General features: G+C 36.6%; 1 protein-coding gene across 2 annotated transcripts in view; it reads left to right on the top strand.

The window, feature by feature from the left end:
• The window catches only part of OSBPL1A (oxysterol binding protein like 1A), a 316,892-nt gene that overhangs the window by 135,304 nt on the left and 166,173 nt on the right, over positions 1 to 15,415 (top strand). The window lies entirely within an intron of this gene.

Here is a 15,415-nt window from a genome sequence, read left to right as displayed (position 1 = left end):
GGTTGTTTCTCTTGAGAGCTGTAGATCATTGTATTCATTCATTAAGTGGTTTCTCCCCCAAAGCATAAACTTGATGTCATTTTTAATTCATGTCAAAAATTATGTATTTTGAATTATCCCACTTAAACTCCAGTGGTTTGCTATTATCTCTAAGATCACACCCAAACTCCTCTAGTCAGGATTTCAAGCTCTTCACAAGTTGGCCCTATTCTTCTGTGGTGCCACACTGGCCTTCTTTGCTCCCTCACAGCTGAGAATGCTCTCACTCATCACCTCTGCATCCTTCCGCCTGAGACCTTTCCATTACACTCCCAGCTGCTAAAGCCTCCTCCCTCTCCAAGGTTACCTTGTTTCTGCCTTTCATGTTTCTAACACCTCCTGGAAGCTCCTTTCCGGGGAGGAGCTATTTCACTTCTGCCTTTGTAGCCCCAGTGCATAGTAACATACCTGCTACATAGTAGGCACTTAATAAATATTTGTTGATTAATTGGTTCCTATCACTACTTTACTTTATATATTTATTCTGTTCATATATTCCAACTATTTCTAGCTGTACATTGTTTTACAAATGCTCATGCTTTTCTTGTTTCAGAATTTTATTTTGTTTTTTAAAATTTTTCATCTAGATTGTCAACATAAGAGGAGCAACACCATTCTATTCATTTTCCCCCAACAAAGTGCCTAGATGTGTTAACTCAATATGAGCAGTGGATACTCTGGAAAATTTGCCTCCTTGTCCCTTGTAGTTTTTCCAATTACTAGAACTCAGTGAGTGTATTCTTTTTGTTTTCAAAGAAACATCTGATACTTTCATGAAGGAAGATGAGTAGTTCTTTTGCAAATGTCACTTTAGATGAAATGCTGTTAATTCAGACAGTTTTGGAACTGGTTCAACAGCACTAATAAGATTGTCTGCCTTATTCTGTCACACTGAGATTCCAGTTGTAACCTAAGAACTGGTTAGTTGTATAAATACCTCTATTAAATAAATTCTGAATAAATCAAGGTCCTGCCCCTCTACTTTGACTTGTTATAATCAACATCCCTCCCAGCTTCTTGTTTCCCTAATCCCTGTTATCCATAATTATTGCTCTATAAATAGCCCTTTGAAGATTTTAACAGAATTTAAGATTTAGAAGGTTCCTTGAAGGTCATCTAACCCAATGCTTACCTCATTAAGAAGCTCTTCTACATACCTGAGTTCAGATCCAGCCTCAGACACTTAACACTTACTAGCTGTGTGACCCTAGGCAAGTCACTTAACCCCAATTGCCTCACCAAAAAAATTAAAATTAAATTAAGAAAAAAAAAGAAGCTCTTCTACAACATTTCTAATGTATGGTTTTATAGCTTCTCTTAGGAATTTCTAAGGACAGGAAATCTATGATCTCTCAAAGCATTTCTCAAATCTCCAGCTGCCTTTCAGACAGGTCAAACTGAATGTCCAATACATATTCTTAAACTCCACTTGTCCAAAACTGAACTCACTCTTTTCCTTTTAACTCTTCCTTCTTAACTTCTCTATTACTGTCAAGGGCAGCACTGTCCTCCTAGTCCCTGTGCCTTGCAGCTTCAGTTGTCATTCTTAATTCCTCACTATCTTTGATGCCCAATATCTAATCTGTTGCAAAGACTTGTTGATTCCACCTTTGTGGGATCTCTTGAATATGACCCCTTCTCTCTTTTGACACTGCCTTCATTCTGATGCAGGCCCTCCTCATCTCATACCTGGACTATTTTAATAGCCTGCTGGTAAGTCTGCCTGCCTCAAGTCTCTCCCCACTCCAGTCCATCTTCCATTCAGCCACCAAAGTGATGCTTATTAGGATGTATTTCCTTACAGCAAACCAGAGCCTTACTTATTCAATGTTTGGCTACTCACATTTTAACTTCTGAGACCAAATATAACAAGCTTAATTATTTTTCCATGTGACAGTCTAATAAATATTTTATTTGTTTTTTGTTTTAGTGAGGCAATTGGGGTTAAGTGACTTGCCCAGGGTCACACAGCTAGTAAGTGTTAAGTGTCTGAGGCCGGATTTGAACTCAGGTCCTCCTGACTCCAGGGCCGGTGCTCTATCCACTGCACCACCTAGCTGCCCCTAATAAATACTTTAAAAAGCATCTGTCATATCCTCAATTCTTATGTTTTTCCAGCATAAGCATCCCTAGTTATTGCAGTAACTTCAGCATGGTTTCCAGTCCTAATCAACCTCAACTGAAAGTGTTTCACTTTATCAATATCCTTCCTAAAATGTGGCACCCAAGTAAACAGAGCACTCCAAGACATAGTCTAAACAAGAAAGACTATAATAGGATTGTTATTGACTTTCTTGTTCTGGCTACTGGGCCTTTATTACTGGAACCTAGGATAACATTACCTTTTTGATTGTCACATCACATTATTGACTCATTTTAAGTTTATAGTTTTCTGAAACCTTGCAGATCTTTTCCACGTGTACTTAAAGGTATATCATGCATCAGAATAATTTGGTAATTGGTAAATGATAGAGGAAATAGTTTTCAACTTTGGAGTTAGGAGACATGGGGTGGAAACTGACATCAGTTACATGAGTTCATGAGAAAGTCATTTAACCTTTCTAAGAAGATTCTTCATCTGTAAACTGAAAAACATTTATCACAACACTCCTGTGCAGAAACTGTTTTGTAAACCATTAAAATGTGTCAATTCCTGCAATTTCTTCTTCTTATTATTGTATATCAAAACAAGTATTTCTTTTCTTTTCTTTTTTTTTTTTTAGTGAGGCAATTGGGGTTAAGTGACTTGCCCAGGGTCACACAGCTAGTAAGTGTTAAGTGTCTGAGGCCGGATTTGAACCCAGGTCCTCCTGACTCCAGGGCCGATGCTCTATCCACTGCGCCACCTAGCTGCCCAAACAAGTATTTCTTTAAGGAATATAATCCAGTAAATATTACCTCTCAACCCTAAGTTCTATGGAATTGTAAAAACCTGAAGAAACAGGAGAAGTTGACGTCTTTTTGTTTTTAATCAGTGTGAGAAAACTAGTTAGGGAGTTTGGCAATGTTTCCATTTTAAGCCATCTTCTAGGACATATTTAAGAGAGGAAAAAACTTTTGAAATGCTGAAACCATTATGGTAGGGTGACTATGCATGAAATATTTGTGGCATAATCAGTGAGTGACTGGCACTAGGAAAGAATGCTGTATTGTTTTCATAGTCATGATGAATTCAGTTGGGAACATGATCAGTTTGAGGTACCTGCAGGTGGAGATATATTTCTGATGATTTTATCCTTCAGAAGGTAGTGTATGAAAGGAGAAGGGAAATGGTTTATTCTGGATCCATTTTTGACCAATAAGAAAGAACTAGTTGCTAAAGAATTGAGGAAGGATAGCATTCCAGGAATGGGGGACAATCAGAGAAAATTACTGGAGCTGAGAGAAAGATCGTATATCTTGTTTGTGGCAAAGCAAGGAAGCCAGTGTGACTGGATTGAAGAGTGGGGGGGCGGGGGGTGGGGGAGAAAGACTGGTAAGGTAAGAGGGCTTTAAATGCCAAGCAGGATTTTGTATTTGATCCTGGAGGCTACAGGGAGTTGAGTTTATTAAGTAGGGCAGTGACATGATCAGACCTGTGCTTTAGAAAAATCACTTTGGTGGCTAAATGGAGGATGGATTAGGTCAAGGAGAAATACCATCAGCTATAGCAGTAGTTTAGATGTGAAGTGATGAAGCACTGTCAGAGGAGAGAAGGGGATGTATTGGAGAGATTCTGCAGAGGTAAAACCAATAAGCCTTAGCAACAGTTTGGATATTGAGGGTTAAAGATAGGGAGGAAACCAGGATGACAGCCGCATTGTGAGCTTGATGGATAGTGTTATCCTGGACAGTAATAGAGAAGTTAGGGGGGTGGGGGGGGAGATTTAGGGGGAAAGATAATGAGTTCAGTTTTGTACATACTTAGTTGAGGATATTTACTAGACTTCCATTTTAAGATGTTTGAAGGGAAGTTGGAGATGTGAGATTAGAGGTTGATAGATTTAGGGCAAGATAAGTAGGTTTGAAAATCATCAGCATAGAGATGATAGTAAAATATGTGAGATGACAGTATTATTAGGTAAAAGAAGTAGTGTAGGGGGAGAAAAGTAGAAGGCCCAGGACAGAACTCTGTAGGACACCCATGGCTAGTGGATATGAAGATCCAGAAAGGAAACTGAAAAGGAACAATCTGATAGTAAGATGAGAACCAGGAGATAGTGGTGTCCCATAAACCTGAATAGAATATCCAGGAGAAGAGGATGATCATCTTTGTCAAAGCTTACAGAGATGTTGAAGGAGATCGAGAAAAGGCCTTTAGATTTGACAGTTGAGAGATCATTGTTAACTTAGGACAGAGTAATTTCAGTGGAAATGGTGAAGTCAGAAACTGGATTGTAAGGAGTTAAAAGAGAGTGAAAGGAGAGGAACTGAAGGCACCTATTGTAACTTTTCAAAGGTCAGACAGTAGTGACAGAATCAGTATTTGAACTCAGCTGGATTCCTAACCTAGTGTTCTTTTCTGTACTATAGCATTTAATGAAGACAGTCTAGAATTAGCTTTGTGTTAGCATGTCACCCAGGGTGAAAAAAACAAATCACATATATAGTATACATATACATGTATACACACTCACACACACACATATATGTGGTTGTATGAATACATATAGGTATGTCTCTGGATGAGTATGAATGTGTCTATATACACACATATATCATATGCAAATGTGTATATACATGATGTGTATATAGTGAAATTTTTTTAATTTAATATTTTATTTTTTCCCTGATTACATGTAAAAATAATTCTTACCATTTGTTTTGTAAAATCATTGAGTTCCAAATTCTCCCCCTCTCCCTTTGAGAAGGTAAGCAATTTGATATAGATTATACATATGTAGTCATGTAAAACATATTTCAATGTTAGTCATGTTGTGAAAGAAAAAATTGACCAAAAAACTCCAAGAAAAATAAAGAAAAAGTATGCTTCGATTTGCATTCAGACTCCATCAGTTCTTTCTCTGGAGATGGATAGTATTTTTCATCATAAGTCCTTCAGAGTTTTCTTGGATCATTGTATTTCTGAGAATAGCTAAGTCATTCACAGTTGATCAACAATATTTCTGTTAGTATATACGATATTCTCCTGGTTCTGCTCATTTCACTTTGCATCAGTTCATGTAAGTCCAGGTGTTTTTCCTGCTCATCATTTCTTAGAGCACAATGGTATTCCATCATAATCATATACAACTTGTTTAGCAATTTCCCAATTGAGTGGATCCCCTCAATTTCCAATTCTTTGCCACCATTAAAAGAGCTGCCATAAATATTTTTGTATATATAGTTCCTTTTATATTTTGTTTTTTATCTCTTTGGGATACATTCCTATCAGTGGTATTGCTTGATCAAAGGGTTTCATGGTTTTATGGCCTTTGGCCATAATTCCAAATTGCTCTCTACTAGAATGGACACACATAAATTTTCGAAAGACTTTCAGTAGTAAACGTTGAAATGAAAAGTTTTCTTCCAAGCCTTCAGTTAACCAGAAAACATTCCCTGGAATCTGTTGAGCACAATTTTAAAGTACCTATTTTAACTGGAGTCAGTGTATATTAATAATAAAGTTTAAGGAAGAGAATTAGTGCTTTCTTCTTGTGAATCAGCATGTGGTTTCATATTGTTCTGAAGTATAAATAATTCTAGTTGCTCCTCTAAAGAAATAGTCATCACAATAATTTATATAAAATGTTTTCCTTCTAGTCACCTGTTTGTTTTCCAGTGTGGTGGATATTATTGCCCGTATGTGTTTGTTTCTTGTGCTGGGGGTGGTTTTTTGGCTGACCTTCTGTTTGATAAGCTCAGTATTGTTCATGGTGACAGTTGTTTAACCTGTTCATGCAGTGTGGGTTGTTTTAGATGTAGTCATCTTCCAAATTTTGATTTTTAATGTGGGAAAAATGTCATAGCCAAGAAAATTTGTGCTTTTTATGGTGTGTTCACAAATCAGGGGAGGCATTTTTTTCTTTATAAACATTATTAGAAATAATTTCCAGTTCATTAATCAGAAAGATTTTTCAGTTTTTGCCAATATTCCCAACCTCTTTTCTATAACAACTGTCGTCACATGTTGTGAAAAGTTGAGCCTTTCTTTCACAGAAGCTTAAGAGATGCTCTCTGTAGGACTAGGAAACAACTAATTTAACTGAAACAGAAATAACCACTTAAATTCAATGCATTTTTGGATAAAATGCTTTTCACATCTGACAATTAGTATTACTTTTGTAAATCTCAAGAATCATGATGTGGACTTTTACATATTTGGTAAAGAAGATGGGATTTTAGAATTTTAGAGTTTGGGAGTTGGAAGGAACATCCTAACAACCTCCTAGTTTCTTGTGGTGTTGGTATCTTAATACTGATAATCACTAATGCTATTAAAATATGCTAAGCATATAGCAGTGCTATTGGACACTCAAGTCCCTTCTCTCCACCTCCTCCCCCTTCCCCCATCATTTGGCAGAGTTCTGTATGAGGCCTAGTTTCTTGCTTCAATTGTATCCCTGAAAAGTGTACTGTAAAATGCATCAACCCTAAAGTGTATTGGATTTTATAATGGGAATGCTCTTATAATTAGTGGCTCTTTATTTTGACCAAGGACTTGACATTAAATAACCCATAGGTTTGAGCAATAGTAAATCATTAAAAAGCATAAAAATGAAATGTAAAGATCATAAATCTGTATTTGAAATAATAGTGTGACATCCTGAATTCCATAAAATGAGCATCACTATACTCTGTAAATCAGTTATAAAAGGGATCTCAGTGTACATAAAACACATAAACACAGCTCCATGGTTTTATAGATTTAACTCACCTCAAATTAATTTGTTAACTGTAAATGTGAATTGAGCATTCCATTAGCATAGACTCATAGATTTAGAGCTAGAAAGGACCTTAGAGGTCATTGAGTCCCTTTACAGATGAGAAAAGAGAAACAAAGAAAAGTTACATGACTTGTCCAAAGTCACACAGGCAGTTAAGTGTCTAAAACAGAATTTTATTGAAGCCCTTCATCACTTTTCAAGCCTAGCACTTTATCCACCATGCTACTGAACTGCATCACTGTTGTTAGAATTTAGAAGATGGCTTGGATAATTTGGATGGCCTACTTTTCTTAAAAGCTGTCCAGGGAAATTTGAACTCATGCCATATCCAAATATTTGAAGGCCTTTTTATAGACTTGAAAGTTGTGAAGGTTTGGAGAGGAAGAGTTTCTTGTTTATTCTTTGGTGTGGCCAAAAATAACTGACATTTCCGTGGCACATTAAGGTTCACAAAGCATTTTATTCAAAAGAATTCTATGAGGTAGGTAATTTAAGTAATAGGACCTACATTTTACATAAGAGGAAATTGATGGCAAGAGAGGGAAAGGCCTTGCCCAGGGTCATACAGCTAATAAGTTTTGGTGCTGGGATTCAAGCTCACATCTCCCCCACTCCAAGTCCAGTGCTTTCTCCCACTAATTCTGGAGAGAGGTAAGGAAGAGGAAGTTGGCACCAGCTTTGGGTAGAAAGGGAGTGGACAAGACAAAAACTCAAATCTGGTCCAGAGCTGGCACCTGGGATGATTCTGTGAATGTGCCTCAGGGCTTTTTTTAGTAGCAGTTGACAAAACCAATTCCTCTTCTTTCCTCCTAGTCTCCTGCTATCTGTGCGGCATTGAGGTAGGGACTCTGTGAGCAAATGTGTAAAGGCTAGAGAAAGTGAAGTGTAGATATTTGTTAGGAAGTATGGGATGAGTGTTGCAATGAAAAGTAAGGTTGTCTATAAAAAAGGTTGAGGAAGGGGCAGCTAGGTGGCACAGTAGATAGAGCACCGGCCCTGGATTCAGAAGGACCTGAGTTCAAATTCAGCCTCAGACCCTTGACACTTACTAGCTGTGTGACCCTGGGCAAGTCACTTAACCCCAATTGCCTCACAAAAAAAAAAAAAAAGGGTTGAGGAAAATTGGAAATAGGTGTGTGCTGATGGAAATAGTCCCAAATTCTCATCTCACTATTTTTAAGAATAATTTTATACAGAATCTATGCCTACTCAGCGAATTGGAATGTATTGATACACATGTTGGAAAGACAGTAAGTACTATATTCTCCAAGATTGTGGTACTTCATTATTTAGGCAGTATAATGGCACAATGGAAAGAACGCTGTTTCTAGAGTCAGATGATCTGGATTCAGATCCTACCTTTACTGTCGACTACCTCTGAGATCTTGGGAGAGGTCACTTAATCTCCCTGTGTCTTTCCTGTCTTTGTGTAGATAAACGATCCTATATTGTCATTGTTGTCGTTTGTCCTTTCTTCTTGAAGAGGAACATGACATGGGAAGGTGATGTCATGACTTGAAGTGAATTGGATTTAAGTGAGGAAGGGATGTGCACAATCACCAACTTTATTCTCTCCTCCAGAGCCACCTGGGTCCAGTGGCAAGATATACATCAGAATGACTGGAGATGGCCCTGGATGTTTAAGGCATTTGGGGTTAAGTGACTTGCCCAGGGTCACACAGCTAGTAAGTGTCAAGAGTCTGAGGCCAGATTTTAACTCAGGTCCTCCTGAATCCAGCACCAGTGCTTTATCCACTGCACCACTTAACCATCCTAAATGATCCTATAGCCTTGCTTATGGATAGTTAATTAATAGATAATTTTTCTACAATAGTGCCTCGTTTTTCTAGCCTAAAGAACTGGCAGCCCACTTCAGTCCAATAAAGACAGGCTTATCATAGGGTTATAGATTTAGAGCTGAAAGACAACTTCAATGCTGTCTGTTCTATCCCTTCAGCTTATAGATAAGGAGGAAGCTGAAGCATAGAAAGGTCCCAAGGTCACATGGGTAGTAAGTGGTAAAGCCAATATTTGTACCCAAGTCTTCTGGTCCCAGCTTCAGCACTCTCTCTATTTGTTGTTCAGACATTTTTCTTTTTTATTACACCACACTAATAGAAGGGTTTTAAATTTTTTCATAATTATTATAAATAATTCATGAAGCCTCACTTTTTATCATCTTTTTTATTTCTCCCATGTTTATTTTATCTGCACCTCATTAATGGAATAACCTATGAGGGACATTTTATTCCAAACCTAACATTTATGGGTTCTTTTGACACATTTCAAACCCTCAAGTTTTCCATGGCAAATTACTTTGGGAAACTCTGGAGTAGGGCCTGTGCATGTAATTAAAGGAGCAGTGTATAAAACTTACTGAAAATACACACTTAATCAGATCCTAGCATGATGGGTTTTGATTTTGATTTTCTGCACATGTGGTGTCTCTCAGCTGTGTTAGTTGTTTTTGGGGAAACAATAATTGAAAGTGGAATAACAAATTAGCCTTTAACTATGTTTTTCCCAGATACTTTGATTATAAGCATCACAGGTATGTGACATATAAGGTAGCAAACTATTATTGACATCTTAGAGACAGTACTTATTTTCATATTCAGGCATTTCATTTTAAGATGAAATGTTAAAGTTAGTCAGGTTGTTTTAAAGCTGATGCTGTTTCTGGTATTCATTCAACAAGCTGTTGTTGGACATGGAAAAAGATTAAATAATAAATAGTCCTTGCCCTCCAGGAATTTATATTCTATTGGGGGAGGGGGAGAAGAGAGACTTCTGCAACACATATACAGATATATAAGATAATGTAAAGGCAAAGCTTCTTATGGAAGGTAGTATCTAAGCCTTGAAGGAAGCTATGGATTCCAAGAGGTGGAGGTGAATTTTTTGAGCATGGGAGATGGAATAGAAAGTTTGGGGAGCAGCAGCATTTTCTTTGTAATGTAGAGCTTGTTAAGGGTAGTAATATGTAAGTAAGTCCAGAAAGGTAGACAGGAGCCAGACTGTGAAGGACTTCTAAGTGTCAAACTCAGAGGTTATAAGTTTGTATTATATCTTAAACTATAATAAGGAGCCACTGAAGATTATTTTATCAGGGGAGTGACATTTTCAGACCTTTGTTTTAGAAAGATTATTTTAAAGCTGATGAGAATGAGGATTATCAGAAGAAAGTCTAGAAGCATGTAGCCCAATCAAGAGTTACAAAAACAGTTCAATTAGGGTGTGAAAGTTGATAAAGGATTGAAGTAGGTGAGTAGTTTTATAAGTAGAAGGAAGGTAATGAATGCAAGAGACCTGGAGGTAGAATTGATAAGACTTGACTATTGTATTTGGGGCTAAGAGAGAGAAAATGAAAAGTAGAGAACAACTATGAGGTTGCTAACCTAACCTGGGTGACTGGAAGAAATTCGGTGTTCTCAAAAGAGAAAGGAAAATTTGGAAGACAAATAGGTTTAGTGGGGAAGATAATAGATAAAGCTTCAGACATGATGAGTTTGAGTTTCTGATAAGACATCCATTGGTGCTGTCCAACAGATAGCTGTTGTTGTGGAAGGAGCGGCATTAGGACAACATGATATTTTGAAAAAAAGTTCTGTCTTACGGTAATAGTAGTTAACACAGTGTAAGGAGAAATTAACCTTGGGTTAATTTCACCTGTTTCCTTTTGGAACTCAAGGAACTCATAATTTAAAATAACTTTTGTTAATTCAGCCTACTATCACTGAGTTTTTAAATGAGCTCCCTGATATTGCATTCTCTTCTGTTTGTCATAATGTGTCACTGCTTCATGCATTTTGTAACACAGGCCAAAGTTTTCTCCATAGCTGGTACTTCAGATCGAAGAATAATGAAGTCACCAAAGTCAAGCTGAACCGGAATAATTTAATTTGAAAGATGGAAGATAACATTTCTCAAAATAGAAACCAAAATATTAAAATGCTATCCATATAGATTCTTCTGCAGAAAGAATGCTGCTTGTGTCTGTCCATTAGCATCTATCTTTTTTTTTTTTTTAAGTGAGGCAATTGGGGTTAAGTGACTTGCTCAGGGTCACACAGCTAGTAAGGGTTAAGTGTCTAAGGTCGGATTTGAACTCAGGTACTCCTGACTCCAGGGCCAGTACTCTATCCACTGCGCCACCTAGCTGCCCCATAAGCATCTATCTTTAGCTGCAAATGTGTATGTTAAGGGGATAGCGAGGTGGTACAGTGAATAGAGTGCTGGACTTAGAGTCAGGAAGACTCATCCCTTCTAGTTCAGATGTCAGATACTGAAGCTCAAGCTTAAAAGACTTTGGCCATATAATGAGAAGACAGGACTCACTGAAAAAAACTCTGATGTTAGGAAAGATTGAAGGCAAGAGGAGAAGGGGACAGCAAACGACGAGATGGTTAGATAGTGTTATGGAAGCAACAAATGTGAGCTTGGACAGACTTTGGGAGATAGTGGAGGATAGAAGGGCCTGGCTTGCTGTGGTCAGTGGGGTCACAGAGAATCAGACATGACTGACCATCAAACAGTAACATGTATGTTAAGTTCCATTACAACAAAGGGAAAAGGCTCATTTTCTGGATTATTTTTTCCAATTTATTTTAATGAGAATAGAATTTTCTTTTAAATATACTAATATATGATTGCTTACTGCCTTGGGAAGGGAGGAGGAGGTGGGGATAGAATTTGGAACTCAAAACTTTAAATAAAAATGTTTATTTAGAAAAAAGATTTGATTTTAACTTCTAGACTTATGTCAATACCTATAGTTTTATAACTTGTAGAGTAATTGAATGTAAAAATATTGAAGTATGTATTTCTAGATAGGCATTAAAAGTGAATGTTGTTTCATTTGTATAACTGCAGGGTATAAATCAATCCTGCTCATTAAGGAGACAGAATAGTACCTCCAATCTCAATCTCAAGTAATAGTTATTTTGTACAGCTTTGCACTCGGTAGCAAAGAAGAGATGAGGAAATCTATTGCAGCTGTACTTAATGGAAATAAGGTCAGTCAAAAGAGCTAGACAAGATTGACCCACAAGTCCAGACTCTCACCAGTCTTAAACTTGGGATAATTGGACACTATGTGCTGTGAATAATGAGTATCTGTGTCCCATTTTAAAGTTTTTCTTTGCATTATTTTTCACTTTTTCTCACTTCATTGCACTTTACCTACCTGCCTAATCTCAAAACATAGGGCATGTAGTTAAATAATAAGTTACATTTTATACAGAGTATATGGCTAAAATCCAGTTTAATTCTAAAAACATTTTTTAATTGCTTTCTGTATGCAGTGATGTTAAGTAAGCCCTTTCCTACCTGTACACTGCTGCCAGATTTAACTTAACTGTAGCACATCTGATGAGATCATCTCACATGAGCTTTCAAAAAAAACTTCAGCAGCCTACTGAATAAAAATCAGGGCCCTTCACTTCTCATTCAAACCCCTTCAAAATTTGATTACCCAATATAATTCTTCACACGTTATCACACATTAATACAGTGTCTTGCACATAGCAAACATTCAATAAAGACTTGTTGAATAAATAAATTTTTAAATGAAATTAAAGTACTGTTTTAGAAATGTTCTAGTTTTGGAGTAAATTATTACCCCTAACTCTGTGAGTATTACTCTTGGGAAGAAATGTTTTTGTTCCTTTCAAAAAAATTGAGCATTGTGTCACATAGGTAAAATAGGTGGAGGAAGTTTTTACATAATAATTATCGTTAATAAACATTTATTGAGCAATTAACATATAAAAGGCATTATACAGATTTCATTAAATTCTACTCAGCAAATATTAATAGCTTATTATGTCTAATGATTGCACTGTGCTATAAGTCAGATAAATCTTCGATAAATGGATTAGATAGATAGATAGATATTGCTATCCAGGAACTTAAAATCTAGGCAGTCGTATCAAAGTTGAATCATAGCATGAAAAAACAAGGAAGAACCCTTAACAAGTTATTTAATCCAGTCCCGTCATTTTACAAATAAGGAAACTACAGCCTCAAGAGTTGAAGTGACTTAAGAAGCTCTGCCATTCAGGTAGTAAGCAGCAGAGCAACAACGGACCATACTTTTCTAACTTCAGTCCACTGTTGTTTTCACTATACCATACTGGGAAATTATACTTTAGACACACAATCTAGACAGCTACTGATGTAAAAGCATTGCATTAAGAATATCGATTTTTTTCTTTTATACAATAATCTTCTGTGTATATCTGAAGTCTTTTGAGTTGGAGGTGTGAGGGTATATAGAGTGTTGGGAGTTCCGTTATCCTGGTGACATTCCGAATTCTAAAAGCATAAAATGGCAAAAGACAAAAGAAAGATAATAGTTGTTTTTAGAAAGAAAGATTGAGGGGCATCTAGGTGGTGCAGTGGATAGAGTACCAGCCCTGGAGTCAGGAGGACCTGAGTTCAAATCCGGTCTCAGACACTTAACACTTACTAGCTGTGTGACCCTAGGCAAGTCACTTAACCCCAATTGCCTCACAAAAAACAAAAAACAAAACCCAAGAAGGAAAGGTTGTGTTAACATATACTCACATGCTTATGTAAGAGGATGAAAGAGCTTTGCCCAATATTTTTTTCTCTCATATTCCTTATCATGGAGATAAAATTTTAGATTGTACATAGGGGACTTAAAAATTCTCATTCGATGGGTTTTTCTTGATCTCAGGAAGTTTCTTCTTTGCAGAAAAACTAATTTTGAAACTGTAAAAGTGTCCTTAGATAAGTTGAAAGAGGAAAAAATAAAATAAGAAACAGAAAAAACAAGACCCACTTTTCCTTCCTCCCTACCCCCTTTTTTACTCCTACTCTTAGAATAAGTGAGAACAGATGTAGATGTCACAGAATTGGAGAGCTACTTATTTTGTTACGGTTTAAGTTGAAAAGACAACTAGGATTTTGATGTAGACTTGTTTTTATTTTTTTTGCTTATATCTTTTCTTTCTTGGGCTTTATTTCTTTTTTGTTATTCATCACTGAGCTCCACTGAAATGAATGTATGTATTAAATAAGTATACTTCCTATTTCTTGAATAATTTTGTTGCTAGAGCTTGCTTTCTTTTTATCATGGCATTTTGAGGGCTTAATATTCTAATATTTTGAAAACTAAAGAAGTGATGGGAGGGGCAGGAGACCACATTGCTTAAATATAATTGACTTGATTTGGCTTCTTTTGCATGAAAATTTGTCTGTGGACTACTATGCAAAGATAATGTAATGAAGGGTTGTCAGACATTTTTTTCCCATTCAAGGAGAGTAGGAGTCATTTTGGGCAATGTGCCAAACTTCACATTACTTGTCTGTTGAAAAAAAAATGGATTGCTCTAAAATAGCCTATTTGAATGAATGATTATTTGGAAAAGATCGGTTATTTTAAAGTTCTGATTTTATCCAGACTAAGAGAATACTCTTGATCCATAATATAAATTGCAGCTCAGATTACAGAGAAAAAATTTTAAATTTACTTTAATATTATGCAGGAAATTTAAAGACACTGGAAATGCACTTCACTTAATTTTTCAGCTTTACATGTTGTCAATGTACACTGTTGCTTAACTGTTGTACTATTTTTGTTACTGTAGCTCTAATAATGACAGTCTAGTTGCCATAATGATAAACAGTAAGATGCCTTAGGAACCCTAACTAGTCCCCAGATGGCAAAAGGTTAATTTTACTTCTACTGTGAATTTAGCTATTCACTAAACAAGGTTTTTTACTTGCATCATGGACCTTTTGAGCTCCTATATTTTGTGACACTGATTCAAGGAGTACCATGCCCCAGTGCTTTGTCAGGCCCTTTAAAAGAACAGGTTGAAAAGTGTTCTGGGGTGAAACATGGAAGACTCAAAAGGCATTATTGTATGCTGCAGAAAGAAGGTAATGTGAAAGACAAGTTAGGGAGTAAAATAAACTAAGGACTACAATTCGAATGGGAGTAATTTGAGACAATAGCAATAGGAAGAATTTACAGGACAACAAGAATTGTGAGCTAGTTCCACAGCACCCAAGACTCAGCACAAGGAGATTGCTGGGTATTTGTGGTTTTAATACAAAGTATCCCTAGAATTCTGGGACTGGTGTATCTACCTATGACAGATCCAGTTTCTGACATCTGACTTGCTATTTTTCCAAGTCTGAATAAGTAACAGCCAAATTTCAGAAATGTTAGTCCTTAGAAATCTGGCCTGGTCTTTTGAGGTTGGTCCAGGATGACTACATGACAAGCATGCCTACTATGTTGTATCCTATGGTGATTGGAGGTTGAGTTGTAAACAAGGATCCAACTAAAGATCTTTTAACTTTGATACTTTTTTGTTTCACCAAATCAGGGTACTCTAAAAGGATAATTAGAATTAGTGTTTAATATGCAGTGTCCTTCACTAGCAACTTGTTTCCCCTTCATTTGCCTTACAAGCTTTTAGGTGTAATCTGGCCAGTAATATCTGCTCCTTTTATTTCTTAAAATGTTATTGTGTGGG

Source organism: Dromiciops gliroides, chromosome 1 (genome assembly GCF_019393635.1).
Source record: "Dromiciops gliroides isolate mDroGli1 chromosome 1, mDroGli1.pri, whole genome shotgun sequence".
NCBI lineage: Eukaryota > Metazoa > Chordata > Mammalia > Microbiotheria > Microbiotheriidae > Dromiciops > Dromiciops gliroides.
This window is presented reverse-complemented; position numbering and strand designations above follow the sequence as displayed.